Genomic DNA, 20,754 nt, shown 5'->3' with positions numbered 1-20,754 from the left:
AGTTGATACCTAATAAAATAATTTTGAGTTTACAAGAAAGGCAACAGTTTGATTTGGATATTTCAGGTGTTGCCAAATTTAGGAAAATGGGTCTGTTCAGGTGACATTTGGGAGAGTTCTCTAGCTTAAAGAGCTAGTATTGTGGGCACCTTGTATTAGTCCATTTTCACACTGCTATAAAGAAATACCCAAGACTGGGAAATTTACAAAGAAAAGAGGTTTAATTGACTCACAATTCTGCATGGCTTTGGGAGGCCTCAGGAAACTTACAATCATGGCAGAAGGGGAAGCAGGCACATCTTACATGGCAGCAGGTGAGAGAGACAGAGAGAGACAGAGAGAGAGAGGAACTGTCAAATACTTATAAACCATCAGATCTCATGAGAACTCACTCACTATCATAAGAACAGCATGGGGGAACCACCCCCATGATCCGATCACCTCCCACCAGATCCCTCCCTTGATACATGGGGATTACAATTCAAGATGATATTTGGGTGGGGACAAAGAACCATGCCATATCACACCTGTAATTTACCTGTACACTTCTCATCTTATTGGGTGTTTGTATACATGTGTGTGTCAATACACTCATAATTTACCAATTTATTAATCATTGACCAGCTGCTATGAGTAATTCTGAAAGTGGGTGGGTGTGTACAAAATTAGCTATATGTGTGTGTGTGTATCCCAAAAGGTTTGGCAAATTAGTAATTTATGTCTCTGCCGACATTTCTATTCTGAAACTAAAATATTTACTTAAACTTAACTAACTTTTGGCTTTCCTAGCAGCTTTTAGCACAACAAACTGGTGTTTGATGAAGTAGGAAAAATAATAAAACATGTTGTTATTCAACTGCTTTTTAAAAAACACATCTTTGCTGGGAAGGCAAATTGGAGCTGGAGGATGTCCAGAGAAATGCAACATATGGTCAAGAAAATGGAACGGCTTCTTTACAGGCAGAAAAAGGTTTTTGTTTTGTTTTGTTTTCCTGGAAAGATAAAAAAAAGTTAAAGGGAAAAAAAAGCTATAAACCTATTAAATTGTGAAAGACACGAAAAAGATAAGCATAGAGAGTTGGTTTCAAATTCCAAAATAATGAAACTACTTGTCCTTTCTACCTTGCATATCAGGTAAATTTAGATAAGTAAAATGAAATATTACTTTTTACATATTGGGTAGGAGGTTAAAAAGAAGCACTACTCCATACACAGTGATACCTGGGAGTTGATGATTGGTTTAGGAATGGGTGGATGAGGGAATCATAAGAAATTATAAGAGAAAAATAGGATGTTGGGGGAGCGTGATAGTTTCCTAAACTGATGATGCTGACATTGTGGCAGATAACTATGCCTCTACCAATCACGCCTGAAACAAAAGACTATGTTGAATGGACTATGAGTCAATAGATAAATATTTGTTTAAACTTACATTTCTATATTGCCTATTGTGTCTGTGTAGTTTGATTTTCATTAGTATGATGAACTTGATTTTCATTAGTATGTATACATTATTTCCCTCTGACCAGTTTCATAGCATCACTATTTTATAAAAACAATTGGCTTCCAATAAATGGTCTTATTTTGGCCAGCCATGGTAGCTCATGCCTGTAATCCCAGCACTTTGGGAGGCCAAGGTGGGAGGATCACCTGAGGTCAGGAGTTCAAGACCAGCCTGGCCAACATGGTGAAACCCCCATCTCTACTAAAAGTACAAAAATTGGCCAGGAAAGGTGACAGGCGCCTGTAGTCCCAGATACCTGAGAGGTGGAGGCAGGAGAATTGCTTGAACCCAGGAGACAGAGGCTGCAGGGAACTGAGATTGCTCCACTGCACTCTAGCCTGGGTGACAGAGTGAGACTCTGTCTCAAAAAAAAAAAAAAAAAAAAGGTGGGGGGGGGGTTCCAACATGGCCGAATAGGAACAGCTCCAGTCTACAGCTCCCAACGTGAGCAATGCAGAAGATGGGTGATTTCTGCATTTCCAACTGTGGTACCAGGTTCATCTCACTGGGGCTTGTCAGACAGTGGGTGCAGCTCACAGAGTGTGAGCCAAAGCAGGGCAGGGCATCACCTCACCCAGGAAGTGCAAGAGGTCGGGGAATTCCCTTTCCTGGCCAAGGGAAACCATGACAGACAGTACCTGGAAATTCGGGACACTCCCACCCTAATACTGCGCTTTTCCAACGGCCTTAGCAAATGGCACACCAGGAGATTATATCTCATGCCTGGCTCAGAGGGTCCCATGCCCACGGAGCCTCGCTCACTGCTAGCACAGCAGTCTGAGATCCAACTGCAAGGTGGCAGCGAGGCTGGGGGAGGGGCGTTCGCCTTTGCTGAGGCTTTAGTAGGTAAACAAATCAGCCAGGAAGCTTGAACTGGGTGGAGCCCACTGCAGCTCAAGGGGGCCAGTCTGCCTCTGTAGACTCCACCTCTGGGGGCAGGGCAGAGCTGAACAAAAGGCAGCAGAAACTTTTGCAGACTTAAACATCCCTGTCTGACAGCTTTGAAGAGAGTAGTGCTTCTCCCAGCATGGAGTTTAAGATCTGAGAATGGACAGACTGCCGCCACAAGTGGGTCTCTGACCCCTGAGTAGCCTAACTGGGAGGCACCTCCCACTAGGGGCCAACTGACACCTCATATGGCTGGGTGCCCCTCTGAGACGAAGCTTCCAGAGGAAGGATCAGGCAGCAACATTTGCCATTCTGCAATATTTGCTGTTCTGCATCCTCCGCTGGTGATACCCAGGCAAAAAGGGTCTGGAGTGGATCTCCAGAAAACTCCAACAGACCTGCAGCTGAGGGTCCTGACTGTTAGAAGGAAAACTAACAGAGAGGACAACCACACCAAAACCCCATGTGTACATCACCATCATCAAAGACCAAAGGTAGATAAAACCACAAAGATAGGGAGAAACCAGAGCAGAAAAGCTGAAAATTCTAAAATCAGAAGTGCCTCTTCTCCTCCAAAGGAACGCAGCTCCTTGCCAGCAACAGAACAAAGCTGGATGGAGAATGACTTTGACAAGTTGAGGAAGAAGGCTTCAGATGATCGGTAATAACAAACTTCTCCAAGCTAAAGGAGGATGTTCAAACCCACCTCAAAGAAGCTAAAAACCTTGAAAAAAGATTGGATGAATGGCTAACTAGAATAAACCGCGTAGGAAGACCTTAAATGACCTGATGGCGCTGAAAACCATGGCACGAGAACTATGTGATGCATGCACAAGCTTCAGTACTCAATTAGATCAAGTGGAAGAAAGGGTATCAGTGATTGATGATCAAATGAATGAAATGAAGCGAGAAGAGAAGTTTAGAGAAAAAAGAGTAAAAAGAAACGAGCAAAGTCTCCAAGAAATATGGGACTATGTGAAAAGACCAAATCTATGTCTGATTGGTGTACTTGAAAGTGACGGGGAGAATGGAACCCAGATGGAAAACACTCTTCAGGATATTATCCAGGAGAACTTCCCCAACCTAGCAAGGCAGGCCAACATTCAAATTCAGGAAATACAGAGAACGCCACAAAGATACTCCTTGAGAAGAACACCTCCAAGATACATAATTGTCAGATTCACCAAAGTTGAAATGAAGGAAAAAATGTTAAGCAGCCAGAGAGAAAGGTTGGGTTACTCACAAAGGGAAGCCCATCAGACTAACAGTGGATCTCTCAGCAGAAACTCTACAAGCCAGAAGACAATGGGGGCCAATATTCAACATTCTTAAAGAAAAGAATTTTCAACCCAGAATTTCAAAACTAAGCTTCATAAGTGAAAGACAAATAAAATCCTTTACAGACAAGCAAATGCTGAGAGATTTTGTCACCACCAGGCCTACCCTACAAGAGCTCCTGAAGGAAGCACTAAACATGGAAAGGAATAACTGGTACCAGTCACTGCAAAAATATGCCAAATTCTAAAGACCATCGATGCTAGGAAGAAACTGCATCAACTAACAAGCAAAATAACCAGCTAACATCATAATGACAGAATCAAATTCACACATAACAATATTAACCTTAAATGTAAATGGGCTAAATGCCCCAATTAAAAGACACAGACTGGCAAATTGGATAAAGAGTCAAGACCCATCAGTGTGCTGTATTCAGGAGACCCATCTTGTGTGCAGAGACACACATAGGCTCAAAATAAAGGGATGGAGGAAGATCTACCAAGAAAATGGAAAACAAAAAAAAAGCAGGATTTGCAATCCTAGTCTCTGATAAAACAGACTTTAAACCAACAAAGATCAGAAAAGACAAAAAAGGCCATTACATAATGGTAAAGGGATCAATTCAACAAGAAGAGCTAACTATCCTAAATATATATGCACCCAATACAGGAGCACCCAGATTCATAAAGCAAGTCCTTAGACACCTACAAAGAGATTTCACAGACGAATTCTACCAGAAGTACAAGGAGGAGCTGGTACCATTCCTTCTGAAACTATTCCAATCAATAGGAAAAGAGGGAATCCTCCCTAACTCATTTTATGAGGACGACATCATCCTGATACCAAAGCCTGGCAGAGACACAACAGAAAAAGAGAATTTTAGACTAATATCACTGATGAACATTGATGCAAAAATCCTCAATAAATTACTGGCAAACCAAATCCAGCAGCACATCAAAAAGCTTATCCACCATGATCAAGTGGGCTTCATCCCTGCGATGCAAGGCTGGTTCAACATATGCAAATCAATAAACGTAATCCAGCATATAAACAGAACCAAAGACAAAAACCACATCATTATCTCAATAGATGCAGAAAAGGCCTTTGACAAAATTCAACACCCCTTCATGCTAAAAACTCTCAATAAATTAGGTATTGATGGGACATCTCTCAAAATAATAAGAGCTATTTATGACAAACCCATAGCCAATATCATACTGAATGGGCAAAAACTGGAAGCATTCCCTTTGAAAACTGGCACAAGACAGGGATGCCCTCTCTCACCACTCCTATTCAATATAGTATTGGAAGTTCTGGTCAGGGCAATCAGGCAGGAGAAAGAAAGAAAGGGTATTCAATTAGGAAAAGAAGAAGTTAAATTGTCCCTGTTTGTAGATGACATGATTGTGTATTTAGAAAACCCCATCATCTCAGCCCAAAATTTCCTTAAGCTGATAAGCAACTTCAGCAAAGTCTTAGGATACAAAATCAATGTGCAAAAATCACCAGCATTCTTATACACCAATAACAGACAAACAGAGAGCCAAATCATGGAGTGAACTCCCATTCACAGTTGCTTCAAAGAGAATAAAATACCTAGGGGATCCAACTTACAAGGGTTGTGAAGGACCTCTTCAAGGACAACTACAAACCACTGCTCAACAAAATAAAAGAGGACACAAACAAATGGAAGAACATTCCATGCTCATGGATAGGAAGAATCAATATCGTGAAAATGGCCATACTGCCCAAGGTAATTTATAGATTCAATGGCATCCCCATTAAGCTACCAATGACTTTCTTTGCAGAATTGAAAAAAACTATTTTAAAGTTCATATGGAACCAAAAAAGAGCCTGCATTGCCAAGACAATCCTAAGCCAAAAGAACAAAGCTGGAGGCATCATGCTACCTGATTTCAAACTATACTACAAGGCTACAGTAACCAAAACAGCATGGTACTGGTACCAAAACAGAGATACAGACCAAAGGTAACAGAACAGAGCCCTCAGAAATAATACCACACATCTACAACCATCTGATCTTTGACAAACCTGACAAAAACAAGAAATGGGGAAAGGATTCCCTATTTAATAAATGGTGCTGGGAAAACTGGCTAGCCATATGTAGAAAGCTGAAACTGGATCCCTTCCTTTCACCTTATACAAAAATTAATTCAAGGTGGATTAAAGACTTAAATGTTAGACCTAAAACCATAAAAACCCTAGAAGAAAACCTAGGCAATACCATTCAGGACACAGGCATGGACAAGGGCTTCACATCTAAAATACCAAAAGCAATGGCAACAAAAGCCAAAATTGACAAATGGGATCTAATTAAACTAAAGAGCTTCTGCACAGCAAAAGAAACTACCATCAGAGTGAACAGGCAACCTACAGAATGGGAGAAAATTTTTGCAATATACTCATCTGACAAAGGGCTAATATCCAGAACCTACAAAGAACCTAAACAAATTCACAAGAAAAAAACAACCCCATCAAAAAGTGGGCAAAAGATATGAACAGACACTTCTCAAAAGAAGACATTTATGCGGCAAACAGACACATGAAAAAATGCTCATCATCACTGGCTATCAGAGAAATGCAAATCAAAACTGCAATGAGATACACCAGTTAGAATGGCAATCATTAAAAAGTCAGGAAACAGCAGGTGCTGGAGAAGATGTGGAGAAACAGGAACACTTTTACACTGCTGGTGGGACCATAAACTAGTTCAACCATTGTGGAAGACAGTGTGGCGATTCCTCAAGGCTCTAGAAATACCTACTAGAAATATCATTTCACCCAGCCATCCCATTACTGGGTATATACCCAAAGGATAATAAATTGTGCTGCTGTAAAGACACATGCACACGTATGTTCATTGCTGCACTATTCACAATAGCAAAGACTTGGAATCAACCCAAATGTCCAGCAATGATAGACTGGATTAAGAAAATGTAGCACATATACACCATGGAATACTCTGCAGCCATAAAAAAGGATGAGTTCATGTCCTTCGTAGGGACATGGATGAAGCTGGAAACCATCATTCTGAGCAAACTATTGCAAGGACAGAAAACCAAACACCGCATGTTCTCACTCATAGGTGGGAATTGAACAATGAGAACACTTGGACACAGGATGAGGAACAGCACACACCGGGGCCTGTCGTGGGGTTGCAGGAGGGAGGAGGGATAGCATTAGGAGATATACCTTATGTAAATGATGAGTTAATGGGTGCAGCACAACAACACAGCAGATGTATACACATGTAACAAACCTGCATGTTGTGCACATGTACCCCAGAACTTAAAGTATAATAAAAAAATTAAAAATAAATAAATAAATAAATAAATAAAAGGTCTTACTTTAAGTGATGAATGATAATGCCTCCTAACAGAACAACCAGCAGAACACTAATTAATGCATAGGCTACTTGGCTGGTCTCTCTTACAAACCTTAGCCCAAGTTCTGCTTTCAGCCATCACACATCTCTGTCTCTCCTGTGGTTTCAAATCATGTGAGTGATCCTTCTGATAATAAACTCTCTTTGGCCTTGGGCTGGGCACACTGAGTCCTGGCACCCACTCCTTGGAGGTGCCCATAGGGACATGTTCTAAATGTAAAAAAGGTGATGATGAAAAAGGACTGGGAATTCATGGATTTTGGTTCGGTGAGCTATTACCATTCCTCTGGCTTCTCCTGACAGAGCCTTCACTCACCAGATCGTCACATTTCACCCTTCAGAGCATGAGACTTGTACTAATGCTGCAGCACTGCCCAGCAGGGAACCAGCTTTCCCATGGTCACTGGATGTGTGTGGTGTTTCACAGAGCCAGGGCTGCGCCAAGATCTTCAGGTCCAAGTAAAATCTTGGAGACCTTTGCCTTAAATGGTAATTATTCTGGCAAAGGTCCTTTATACCTTGCTTTAAATGTTATCCCACCCAAAGCAGAAAATGACTTTGTGGAAAGTCTTTCTTGTTTTAAAAAATATCTATAGCTACAGTAAGGGCATAGCAGCTTTAGAAATGGAACATGTATATTTTTTATAGGCCATTATGAAATAAACTTGCAGTAACTAATTCTTTCTCACACTCATTTGCCTCTTTCAGAGACCCCGCAGGATTTAAGATCCCAAACCAAATATACTCTTATGTGTTCCCAAACTATTTTTTCTCAGGGCTAAAGGGAAATTCTCATGAGGTGCTATTTCTCCCGGATGCAGCTCCCAGTCCATGGCAAAGAGAATACTTTAAAAACGATGTTTCTCAATATTAGGGTACATTATGGATACAAAATCTTAGCCCAAATCCCCTTGGTCATATAAAACATGTCACATAATTGTATTTTCGGTTAGGAAGGAGTGTTACAAAATAAATATTTCTCCATTAGAACATACTGGGAAATGTTTGCTAACACCTACACTCAAACCCAGCAGGTTCCCTTAGAAGAGTTTGGCAAAGAACAGGCCCCTCCTTAATGAGGTGCTGGAGTTGGTTGAAAATTAAATATTAATTTACAAAAAATGGTTGCATTTAAAAAGTCAAACTGAGGCCTGCATGTGGGCGTCTGCGCCTTCTGCGTTCTGGGTCTGTGAAATGTCCTGGGTCAACCGAGGATCACTGTCTTTGATTGGATTGCATCAGTCTTTCTCTTTCTAAAGCAGTCTGTGGAAAACATCAAGAAGGGTTTTTTGTTGTTTTTTTCTCAGAATTTTTTTCCTTTCTCTATTTCTCCTACTGGAAAATTCTTTCCGAAATTGTCAATGGTTGTTTCATTTGGTTTTAAGAGAAGCATGGCTGCGAGAGCCTTGGAAGTACAAATCAATAGCTGTGATCACTGCTGGATCCTCTTGGAGGGTTTTCCCCTTTTTTCCCTCTAGCACACAATCTAGATAGTCCTCGAGGGGAGCCTCATCTGGCCTGGTTTGGGCTTTTCTCTGGCTGCCAGGTTGAAGTGTGACAACCACAGAGGTGGCTGTGGGGCTTTCGCTCCTCTCCCCTTGTCCCCAGGAGATTTAAAGTCTGCATTCTCAGCTACCCAGGTGCTCTCAGTTCCAGATCTAGTCATTTCCCCTCTAGCTCCCCTGTTCTTAACAGAGTCCCTCTCCCTACTCACTCACTCACTCACTCACTCACTCACTCACTCACTCACTCACTCACTCACTTAATTCACACAATACTTTGTCCAGATCTGTGACCTTAATTTTTAAGTGGAGTGATGGTTGCACATTAGTTATTATGCTGGTCCTTCCAACACAAACTGCATACATTTTCATGCTCTAAGGTCCTATAACTATTTTTCTGCACTCTAATGCTGGAATTTCAAGACACCAAAACAAAACAGGTGGGATTTAGAGGCAGGCTGGCCTTGGAGGTGGTCTTCCAGTCACAACCCTCTCTGACTGCTCTACTCAGATCTTGGGAATGAAGTTTCACCAACATTGGGGACTGAAGTCAGTTTACATATTTTGACACCATGTCAATCCAAAAGGAATTCTTTTTGGAGATGTTTGGGTTTGAGGTGCTTGAGCAAATGATTCTAAAGTATATTTAAGAGAACAGATACGTGAGAATAGCCAAGAAAATTTTTAAAAAGAGAATAAGGGCAGGGTCCATGCCTGATTAGCTATGAAAACACAGGAGTTCCCCTCCTGCTTACTATAAAGAAAGCTTAAAATAGTGTCTCTCCCATCCTAACATCAACAACGAAGTCAGATGACCACAAAACCATACCTTTTCCTGAGTCCATCAGCAAGCTGAGGTCACAGGGAACCCAAAAGCCTGAAATCTAAGGAAAGGCTGTATCCCCAAGAAGAGATGGGACATAAACAAGGGTTTGTGGCTGAGTATGGGAAGAGACACTGGGTGCCATACAAAAATATAAGAAGAATTCATCTAAAGCTTTGAACACTTTACTAAAGGCCAGAAGTGGACTAGCATGAGTGTAGCAGCCCTGGGGGCTGCAGATACAAGAGGAATTCGTGCCCACTTGCAGGCTCTTCTCCACTCCCTTCCACCCACTGATTGAGAAAGGACTGAAGACAGGGTGGGAGAGCAAAGAAGCCTCCCTGCACGATGCAGGCCCAGGGAAGAGGGGCGACATTGCTGAAGGAAAGGCATAAGGCTACACCCATGCCCTCCTCCCACCTAAGCCACCGGGGAGGGACAGTACAGCCTGCTGCGGTCAGGGCACAGGTGAAGACCTACTGCAGCTATGGGGAGGGGAAAGCCAAAACACCCTTGATCCCTGGGGAAGGGGCAAGAAACAGTCCTGAGCCCCAGATCCAGACATTCTCTCCTGCACATGACACAAGGCAGGCTTCAGCTGCCACAGGAGGAGGAGGGGCAGGATTTCTGAGAAAGCCTCACTCCTGAGATCCAGGCATACAGGGCCCGCCCAAGCCTGAGAGTGCATTAGGATCAAGGGCACCCCGATTCCCCCCCAGCACTAAGTAACAAGCAACAACATTCTACCCCAAGGCTGCAGACTTCTCATCAAATATTAAAACTTCTGAATTCTTGAAATTGTTTAATTAATTGAATAATTTAGCCCTAGCATAGATTAAGGAAACATTAAGAAAAGTTCAGAAATACAGAGTTCACAAATTCAAACATACTTAAGAATTTAGTAACTTTGGAGAAAATGTTAGCTAGTACCTCGTACCTTAAAACGAAATTAGTTCCATATGATTATTTTAGAAAAAAAAAAAACACATAAGAGCATAAGAGTACCAGTAAAAAATGTAAATACAGTTACCATTTTGGGACGGGAAAGTTATTTTGAAGTATCAACCAAAGACATAAACTATAAAGGATTGTTAATAGACTATATACAAATGGGGAAAAAATCAGAATGGAATAAACAAAGCAAAATCACAAATAAAAATTGGGGGAAAATAGCAATATACATGGCCGTTATACCTTAAAATATATGAGGCATAGGTCCATAGATGTTAGACAGATAGATGCCTTAATATAAAAGGAGAATCACTTGAACCTGGGAGGTGGAGGTTGCAATGAGCCGAGATCATGCCACTGTACTCCAGCCTGGGTGACAGAGACTCTGTCTCAAAAACAAACAAAAAAATAATTTTTTATATATATACACATATATACACACACACACACACACATACACATATATATATGAGCTCTTATAAATTCAATAGAAAAGTATGTTCCTTTCCCTCAAAAGAAGTATGAACAAAAGACAATAGCAGTCACTCACAAAGCAATAATTACAAACAGCTAACAAATATTTGCAAAGTCATTGAACACGAGTAGTAACTCAAAAATTTCACAAAGATAATAATCAATGTTGGTAGTATGCATGGAAATCAACATTGTCATACAGGCATATGATTAATGGTAGTATAAATTGTCACAAGTATTTTGAGGGAGAGGGTGAGAAATTTGGCAGTATGAATCAAAAACCCGAAAAATGTACCTACCCTTTGATATAGCAATTCTACATGTAGAACTTTAAGGAAATAATTAGTCAAAATCCAAAAGATTTATATGTATAGATATGCTTAGCAGTGCTGTTTATTATAAACAAATGTTAGAAGCAACCTAAATGTCCAGTCATGGGAGACTGGTTAAACAGATTACAATAAATACCTATAAGTTAATGCCAGGCAATAATTAAAATGACTAAATAGAGCAACATTATGGACATGGAAAAATGTTGACAGTATATATGTTTAAGTAAATACAGTAACAGGACAATATAAGCAGTATAATCCCATTCCCATTTTTTAATACATACACGCGCGCGCGCACACACACACACATTGTTGATAACAACAGAAGGAGTAAACTCTGGATATCAGGTAGAAAAATAGCCTTATTAGAAGGTAGCTTATAGACTCAACAAGAAGGCTGGTGAACTAGGCTCGGCAACAGGACAGGAACAAAGGGTGGTGAGGCAACCAAGAGCATAGTCAGCTCATATCATGGTCCAGCCTCGTAGTGTTATAACAAAATCCCACCATCCCCGGACACAAACTTCTACACTGAGGGACTCCCGAGTCAGCTGTCCTCATGAGAAATCTCCAACAGCCTCCTGTATAATGTTGTTACTTCCTTGAAATTTGAGCCCAGCATGGGAGCACCTGATCAGTCAAGACTCAGACATATGGTTATACCTCCCATGAAACAGAGAGAAGAAATATCTATCTGGTCCCTTTAGCTTGCTGGTAAAGACATATATTTAGAGATTCTCCTTCAATACAGATAATGTTTGAATGCTGGATAGTCAAAAAGCAAGAACGATAACTCCATAAATACACACACACACACACATACACACACACACACACACACACACACACACACGGAAGGTTGGACATTCATAACATGTTATGATTAAGAATTCACATTTTAATTGTAGGTCGGGTGTTTTGGTGATAGTTTGGGGGTGTTTGTTTATTTGTATTTTTACATAAACATTCCTATTGTCAGTGAGTAGGGACTGTTTCATTTTTTTCATTTCCAATCTGTATGTTCTGTATTTCTTTCTATTGCCTTATTGCACTGGCTAGGCCTTTCAGGAAAATGTTGAATAGGAGTGGTATGAGAGGATATTCTTGTCTCCTAATATTAGGAGAAAACATTCAGTCTTTCAGCATTAGGTATAATATTAGCTGTAGGGTTGTTTTTTGTTTTTGTTTTTTTAGATGCCCTTTATCAGCTTGAGGAAATTTCCAACTCCTATTTTGCTGAGAGTTATCATGAATGAATGCTGACTTTTGTCAAATGCCTTTTCTGCATAAATTAATACAATCATGCAGCTTTTCTTCTTTAGCCTGTTAATATAATGGAATAATTATTTTATTTTTTAAAAATTAATTTAAAAAAAACGGAATCAGACTTGCTTTAACAGCATAACCCATTTGTTCATGTTGTTTTCTTCTTTTCATAGATTTCTAATATTTTGTTGAGTATTTCTGCATCAATACTCATGAAAGATACTGGTCTATAGTTTTTGAAACTGTCTTTATCTGTCTTGATATCAGGGTAATGCTGGCCTCATAAAATGAATTGAGATGTTACCCCTTGTTTTATTTTCTAGAATATATCATACATAATTAGTGCTAATTCCTCTTTAAATGTTTGGTAGAATTTTCCATTGAAATATCTAGACCTTTTCTTAATTTGTTTGTTCTTTTAACTGTTGAATATTTCAGAGGCTTATAAGTACAATTCAATTTCTTTAATATATATCACTATTAAAATTTCTTCTGGGGTGAGTTTTCATAATTTGTATCTTTTAAGAAATTCATTCATCTCTGTTGTCCAGTGTATGGTCATAGAGTTGCTTATAGCATTCTCTTATTATCTTGTTATTATCTATGGGATCTGTAGTAATTTCCCTCTTCATTGCTGAAATTGGTAATTTGTGTCTCCTCTATTTTTTCTTTGTCAGTCTGGCTAAAGGCTTATGCATTTTATTGATATTTTATAAGAAATAGGTATTGGTTTCATTGGCTTTCCCTATTGTTTTTCTATTTTTCAATTTCATTGACTCCTACACTTATGAACACTTTTTTATGATTGCATTTTATCTCCATTATTTGATTTACACCTCTTTAGAAATTTTTTAGTTGTTGTCCTAGGGTTTACACAATACATCTTTAATTGATCAGAGTCTACCTTCAAATAATGTACTGCTTCATTCATAATGTAAGAATCTTAAAATAGTTTCTTCTCAATTCCTCCCTCCCAACCTTTGTATTATTGTTACAATACATTTTACTTTTACCTACCCCATACACACATAATACATTGCTACTATTTTTACTCTTGACAGTCATTTATCTTTTAAGATCATTTAAACATTTTACATGTATCTTAGTTTAGCTTCATTAATCAATTTCCAGTGCTCTTCATATTTTTGTGTCTTTTGTTACGCATTTCGATCTTGTTTCACATTTCTCCCACCTGAAGAACTTCTTTTTTTTTTTTTTTTTTTTTGGGACGGAGTCTCACGCTGTTGCCCAGGCTGGAGTGCAGTGGCGCGATCTCGGCTCACTGCAAGCTCCGCCTCCTGGGTTCACGCCATTCTCCTGCCTCAGCCTCCTGAGTAGCTAGGACTACAGGCGCCCGCCACCGCGCCCAGCTAATTTTTTGTATTTTTAGTAGAGACGGGGTTTCACTGTGGTCTCGATCTCCTGACCTTGTGATCCGCCCGCCTCGGCCTCCCAAAGTGCTGGGATTACAGGCTTGAGCCACCGCGCCCGGCCCTGAAGAACTTCTTAAACATTTCTTCTCGAGTATATTTATTGGCAGTACATTCTTAGTTTTTGTTTCTGTATTCCTGCCCCTTCCTCGGGACAGAGAGGTGTTTTGTTTTGTTCTGTTTTTGTTCTTCCCTAAGTTTTGCCAGCAGTCTAAAGGAAACGGTATTTTTCCCTTTCTTCTGTAGATTAAGGTTTTTGTTCCAGAAAGGAGAAAGGGTGGGGTTCATGCCCCTTTGCAGTGGCTATTTTCCCTTTCCCCCATACCTGCACTGTGAGGGATTCTTTCTCAGGACTTTGGCCAGTCTTTTCTGGTGGGATACACTACCTGGTGGAGTCCATGGAGAAAAGTCTCCAAGAAGGTGCAAACTCCCTCTGTATATGCATTCCCCAGGGGCTCCATACTCTCACCAGTCCTCATTCATTCCCCACCATTTCTTTACCTACTCCTGCTGAGTTCTTCTATTGGCTACATCTGCCCCGGTAAGCAAGGGCTTGTGTCCCATGCTTCTTCATAGGCCCCCACTGGTCCTTAGATTTTTAGGCTAATTGGTCGCCCTGTGACCTCAGCTCTTTGAGGGTCCAAAAAAAGTAGTAAACTTGCAGTTTGTCTGGCTTTTTTTTTAAGAGTTGAAGTGACACTCTTCCTAGACCTTCACATGCTGAGATTGTATTCCCTTTTCACCTGTCTAGCCCACAAGGCTATTTCATTCCCCAATAGCTTTTCACACCCACAAGAACAGAATTGAATAGAGATAGTAATGAGCTAACAAAAAAGTGTTCCTATTGCCCTGGAGGCGTCATCCTCCCAGGGGAGAACTCTATTTTGTGGAAGGCCAGATGTCCAACCAAGGAAGAAGCCTGGTCTCTTGGCCCACTCTGGGAAGGGCCAGTAGCAAATCTAGCCTGCAGAGAGGGCAAAGGCTCTAGCAGCATCCCCACATGTTATGTCAGGATCTCCCTCTTCGCAGCTATGGGGACAGTGAAGATTGTGTTTTAGCTTGGGCAGGTGAAAATAACATGGTTGAGAAGTTTCATTTATTGAAAATAGGAATTAGGAGCCAGAAGACACAATGTCATCTTACCGCACACTGTGTACCTATTTAGGTGTCTGAATTGCTCTGGCCTCTAGCTGATTTGACTTCATTCCCAAATGAAAAGGAAGAAGGCAAAGATATGCTCCATTCATCTGTTGTATGTATGGGGCCTCTACGGCAGAAGAGTGTGAAGTAAAAGTTGAAACTGATTGACTGGTTGTCTATGAAGAGCTAATGAAAACCTGACTGAGAATAGGTTGGTACATGGGTCTCTGTCTCTGGTGCACTGTGGTTTGCAATGTTTCCTGGACTTGGGAGGAGGGCATAGAAAGTTGCTGGGCAAATTGCACAGCCTCCCCCATACTACACTCAGAGCTGCCTTTCCTAGTAAACATCACCATTTTCTTGCCTTCGAAGATTTCAATGCTTTGTGCATATTTATCAATGAAATTGTTTACAAATATTGCTATAGAAGAGCAACCTTGCTGGGTTATCTCAGTCAATTCACATCTGCATCCAACATGTTGGCTCAAAATACCCCAAAAAGGCAGTTTTACCTATGCTTTACGAAGAGGAAAACTGAAGTTCACACGGAATGATCAGTCCAGAGTCACTCAGTTTCCAAGAAGAGGAAATACCCTGGAGTAGCACTGGAGAACCCAGGTGGGTTTACATGATGGGGGGGACACTGGTAGCGGGGAGCCACTTCCAGTGACAGCTTTTCTTGCCTTTGTCACTAAAACCTTCTGTCGGCATCTAAGCCTAGATATCCATCAGGGTCCCAACAAGAAACAGATGACATCCCAAAAGGAAAGCTTACCAAAAGGACTTACACACTGTAATAAGCAACATTTAGGGAAATCCCCATGGGATAGTATGTACCACTGTATTAGTCTGCTAGAACTGCCACAACAAAATACCACAGACCGGGTGGTTCAAACAACAGGCATTTATTTGCTCACAGTTCTAGGATTGGGAAGTGCAAGGTCAAGGTGTGGACAGGTTTGGTTCTCCTAAGGCCTCTTCTTGCTGTGTCCTTACATGGCCTTTCCTCTGGGTGCACATCTCCATGGTACCTCTTCCTTTTCTTACAAGAACACCAGTCACATTGAATTAGGGACCAGCTTAATGGCCTCATTTTAACTTAATTACTTCTTTGAAGATGCTATCTCCAAATACTGTTGCATTCTGAGGTCCTGGGGATTAGGGCCTCAATGTACGAATTTGGAGTTGGAACACAATTGAGTGCATAAAGCTAACAGCAATGAGGGAGGCTACCACCCTATGACTGAAGGGGCAAGAGGAGGGGGAGGTTTCCAGAACCCAGAACCTGGTGAGCATGGCTACACATGGGCAGGGCCACCTGAGGTACAGTCTACCCACAGTGGCCTGGCAGCCAGGGAGTGGGCAGCAGACACCCTGACCTCACTTTCCTCCCCCTCTAGGCTCCCACTGGTCCTGCTCTCTGGCTGAACCCAACAGGAAGCCAGGGGCAAGGGAATCCATTGCTACAGTCCACTAGGTGAACCTCCGGGCTCAGAGCAGGAGGAAATGGTAGAGGGGCAAGCTCAAACTATTTGGTGTGGCTTGCAAACCAAACTCTAAGTTCTGCTCTGAAGTGACATGATTTATGAGAGGGGCATTTGATTGCCTGGTTTTTCAATTATTCCTGGATGTGTTCAAAGGTAAGAGGACACTGAGAAAACACTGTGTCTATAGGGTCATTCTGAGGAGACAATGTAATAAAACAACCTTCAGAGATGACTTCCCTAGGGATAGGGTCAAGAGTCCCTTCCACAGGGCTCCAGTGGACAACAGAGAAGGCTCCTGTCCTGGAGTGCAGGCAGAGGCAGCTGCATGGATAGAGGCCCAGAGGCATGATCCCTGCAGTCATGAGCAGGCTGTGGGTAGTGACTAGAAAGGGCCTTGAGGAGAGGGGTAGAAACCCAGGGCAGGCCTGACCCTTCTCTGCTGTTCATCTGAGCAACATGGAAGGCACCTATAGGTGTCTGCAGGTGAGTCTCTGCCTCAGTCAAGCAAACAGGAATTAAACTACAATGCTACTATGGGTTCAGCTGCAGAAGCACACTGAAGGGGCACCTAACCTCGGCATGAGACCCGAGGAAAGGGTTCTGGGAGTGAGTATTCCTCTTGGAGGATAAGTAAGAGGTAGCCAGTGAAAAGGAGTGTGCCCTTCACTTGTCTAAAACAGAGACTCATGGAACAAGAAAGCCCATTTGCAGAGACCCATCATGGCAATAGGTCTTGGTACAAGTTAAAAAGCAAAATCAAAGTAGTCAGCAGGATTAAAGCAGGGTTAAAGACATTCTCTGAATTTCCGGTGAGTAAGGAGGCTCACTGGAGCTGTGACAGGCAAACCAGTTTAACAGTTTCAGCCACATGACAGAAGACAACAGCAGGGGATAGGGGTGGTTATCCAAAGATCTCAAACTTTTCAGTATGTTTCAGGTGAGGGTGGTGTGGGGGTGCTAATATTCATCCATCCATTGATGCACACTTTGAGGAACACTGTGTTAGGAAATGTGGGGATGCAGAAAAGCAGAGGTGATGGTCACTGCCCTGCAGTTATAGCCAGGCACCTGGGACTACAGATAAACACGAGGCACTACAGCACTGCTGTGCACTCCCATGTGGCATCTTCCTGAGGCACAGCCTGTCTCTCCCATGTTACTGATACCACGTACCACAGAAAATGTAGTTCTACACAGCCTACCCCAGTGGTTCAGAACCTAAGCCTGGAACCAGGATTCCATCCTGACTCTTAAAAGTTTGATGCTGGATGCATTATTTAACCTCTCTGAACCTGTCTCATTATCTGTAAAATGGAAATAATAATGCCTTCCGCATGGAATCGTTGTGAGGGTAAAATGAGCTAGTTGCACTCAGTAACAAAAGTACTTAGGGATTCAGGAGAGAAATTACCGTGGGATGGGTGGTCAGGAAAGGCTTCATGGAACATGAGAGACTTACACTGGGCCTGGAAAGATGGGTCTGGGATTTCTATGGGTGACAAGCAAAAGGGTGGGTCAAGCAATGACCCAAAGCACTGGTCAAACTAGAATAATTTCTGTGGTCTCTGGGCCCAGATCCTTGTCCAATTTACCTTGGTTTCTATTCTTCAATCAAACTTCCTGGCTCAGACAACACCCCGTCTATGGCCCCTGCTTCCAGGTCTGGCTAATTCCCCTCCTGCTCAAAACCCCCATGATTTGCTACTTGCCATGTGCCCCTCTAATTCCATCCCAAGGCTCCAGAGGTGCAGATCTGCAAACCAGCATGATTAGCCACCATTGCTGGCTTCCCATTCAGCATATAAATCTAGTGCCTGGGATTACCTCATGCCAGAAAACCGAAATCCAAGTCAGATGGTTAAGGCATTAATAGCAGTGAGTGTTGTAAAGACTCAACAATGTGAACCTTCCCAAAATGAACCATCCTGACCTCCCTCGCGCTGACAATGCGTGTGTGACATCATGTGTAAATGAGCCTTAAATTTGAACCAGGTGCCGAGAGCTGTCTGGCGTCTCCTGGCTGCTGTATTAACCACTAACATGCACAGGGGGATTCTGAGGCAGTAAAATGGAGCGAAACCAACAGCAGTGACCAGGGCCTGGAGCAGCAGCTGTAGCAGAGAACATTCAAATCACACCCACCCGACTGGGCCTGGGCCCCGGGTCCTGTAAAGCTTATTTCCGGAGGGCTGGGGAGCCTAGGGAATTTGGCTGCCTTCACGCGGACACAAAAGCTCCCCATGCAAATCAAACCACTTCGACTTGCTTCCCAGACTTGATTCAGAGCTCTGTTTTGATTTGCATCCATGAGGGTAGAACTCAAGTTCAGCCTGAAGCTGCAGTTGGTAAGACTCAAAACCTATTGCATGCAGGTACAGGCAGCGTAAGAGATATTTTTGGAAGGCACAATTTCCAAAGGAGAGGGTCAGCTCCAAATCCGCAGGTGCTATGATTTTCACCAGGCTGGCACCTGGAGAAAAAAGTATGCCTTTGTCCATTTGGCATCACAGAGTCCCTCAGCTAAGCCTCTCCCCACAATAAGTCACATAACACGCCAGCTCTAGAGAACACGAAATCAAATTTGGAGGGATGGAATTAGGTGTGTATAGTGGGTGGGTATCCTTATCATTGTTAGTCATAGCTATGAGAAAGTAGACGAAGAAGAGTAAGAGCGAGTTAGGAAGAAACACTTCTTTAAAAAATTAAGCCTGCATAAAATTAACAGGTTTTGTTGTTGTTGTTGTTGCCTTTTAATGCTTATTGTTCATGGTGCCCAATCTCAGGTTATTAACAGCTTGGCCATGTTAAAACCTGTATCCTGATCATCACTAACAGGCCTACAGCAGAGACTGGAGACAGTCAGGATAAGAAAGAGGTGTACCAAGTGATCCTCTCTTGCTGGGGACTGTTCTAGAAGCTCTACACATGCTGGGGAAAGGAGCAGAAGCCAAAGAGAGGTGAAACTCCACATTCCATGGATGGTATAGGATTTCAGCTTCAAAGAAATCCTTTGTTGTTCAGGGCACACTCTTAAACCATCAACACTCACCAAGTATACTGCACTGTACCATGAAGTCTCTGAGGTGGGTGGGTAAAGTGGGGATGGGAGGCAGGTTCTAGATGGAGGATACAAAGGAGCTGGCAGATGTGGAACCTTTCCTAAAGGCTGTCACAGGGTGGTTAGACATGCAAATATAAAGAATTTGTATATTTTATCATTTAGAGAAATTAAATGTAGCATCAAGATGTTGAGCATAGGTTTCCTGAGTAATGAAGCAGTTACATTAAGTCATAGGTAAGTCCTTCTAGAGGAGGTTGAGTGTGGAAATAGGTTTTGAGGGAGAAGAAACACTCTGGAGGGGAAACAGAAAAACAACATGAATGGGTTGTGTGAAAGTTTGGAGGCAGGAAGCCGGGCACAGTGGCTCACACCTGTAATCCCAGCACTGTGGGAGGCTGAGGTGGGCGGATCACCTGAGGTCAGGAATTCGAGACCAGCTGGACCAACATGGTGAAACCCTGTCTCTAATAAAAATACAAAAATTAGCTAGGTGTGGTGGTGCATGCCTGTAATCCCAGCGACACAGGAGGCGGAGGCAGGAGAATCGCTTGAACCCGGGAGGCAGAGGTTACAGTGAGCCAAGATCCGTCACTGCACTCCAGCCTCGGGAACAGAGCGAGACTCTGTCTCAAAAAAAAGAAAAAAGAGAGAGAGAGAGAGATGCCAGAGGTCTTGACCAGGCTCCGTGGCTCATGCCTGTAATTCCAGAATTTTGGGAGGCCGAAGTGGGCAGATTGCTTGAGCTCAGGAGTTCGAGACTAGCCTGGGCAACATGGTGAAACCCTGTCTCTACAAAAAGTACAAAAATTAGCTGGGCATGGTGGCACATACCTGTAGTCCCAGCTACTCCAGAGGCTGAGGTGGGAGGATTGCTTGAGTACCAGAAGGCAGAGGTTGCAGTGAGCTGAGATTGCGCCAATGCACTTCAACCTGTGTGACAGAGTGAGACCCTGTCTCAAAAAAAGAAAAAAAAAAAAAAAGATGCCAGAGGTCTTAATAGGATCTGAGTGCATGAGGAATTTTACAAAAATCCAGAAAAAGTTCCTCGTATGCCCTGGAGCTGAGACTTAAGAACAAATCAAGTGTGGTTTTTAGATAACTAGTCCTTGAAGGCCTAAAGTGCTTCTTTTTAGCTTTTGGAAGACAACGAAACGGCACTAGTCCAATGCAGAGAGGCAATTAATCTTTCTCTACCACTTCTACTTGATGTAA

General features: G+C 42.3%; 1 long non-coding RNA gene across 1 annotated transcript; it reads right to left on the bottom strand.

The window, feature by feature from the left end:
- Window positions 1-202: 202 nt before the first annotated feature.
- On the bottom strand, window positions 203-20,523 carry LOC144330269 (uncharacterized). Its single transcript, XR_013396293.1, has 3 exons — window positions 20,374-20,523; window positions 10,596-10,737; window positions 203-299 (listed from the first exon to the last, which is right to left on the bottom strand). It is a non-coding gene; the product is annotated as an uncharacterized LOC144330269 (long non-coding RNA).
- Between the last annotated feature and the right edge of the window lie 231 nt (window positions 20,524-20,754).

This window comes from Macaca mulatta, chromosome 7 (genome assembly GCF_049350105.2).
Source record: "Macaca mulatta isolate MMU2019108-1 chromosome 7, T2T-MMU8v2.0, whole genome shotgun sequence".
Lineage (NCBI taxonomy): Eukaryota > Metazoa > Chordata > Mammalia > Primates > Cercopithecidae > Macaca > Macaca mulatta.
The sequence above is the reverse complement of the archived record's forward strand: the minus strand, read 5'-3'. Positions and strand labels throughout refer to the sequence as shown.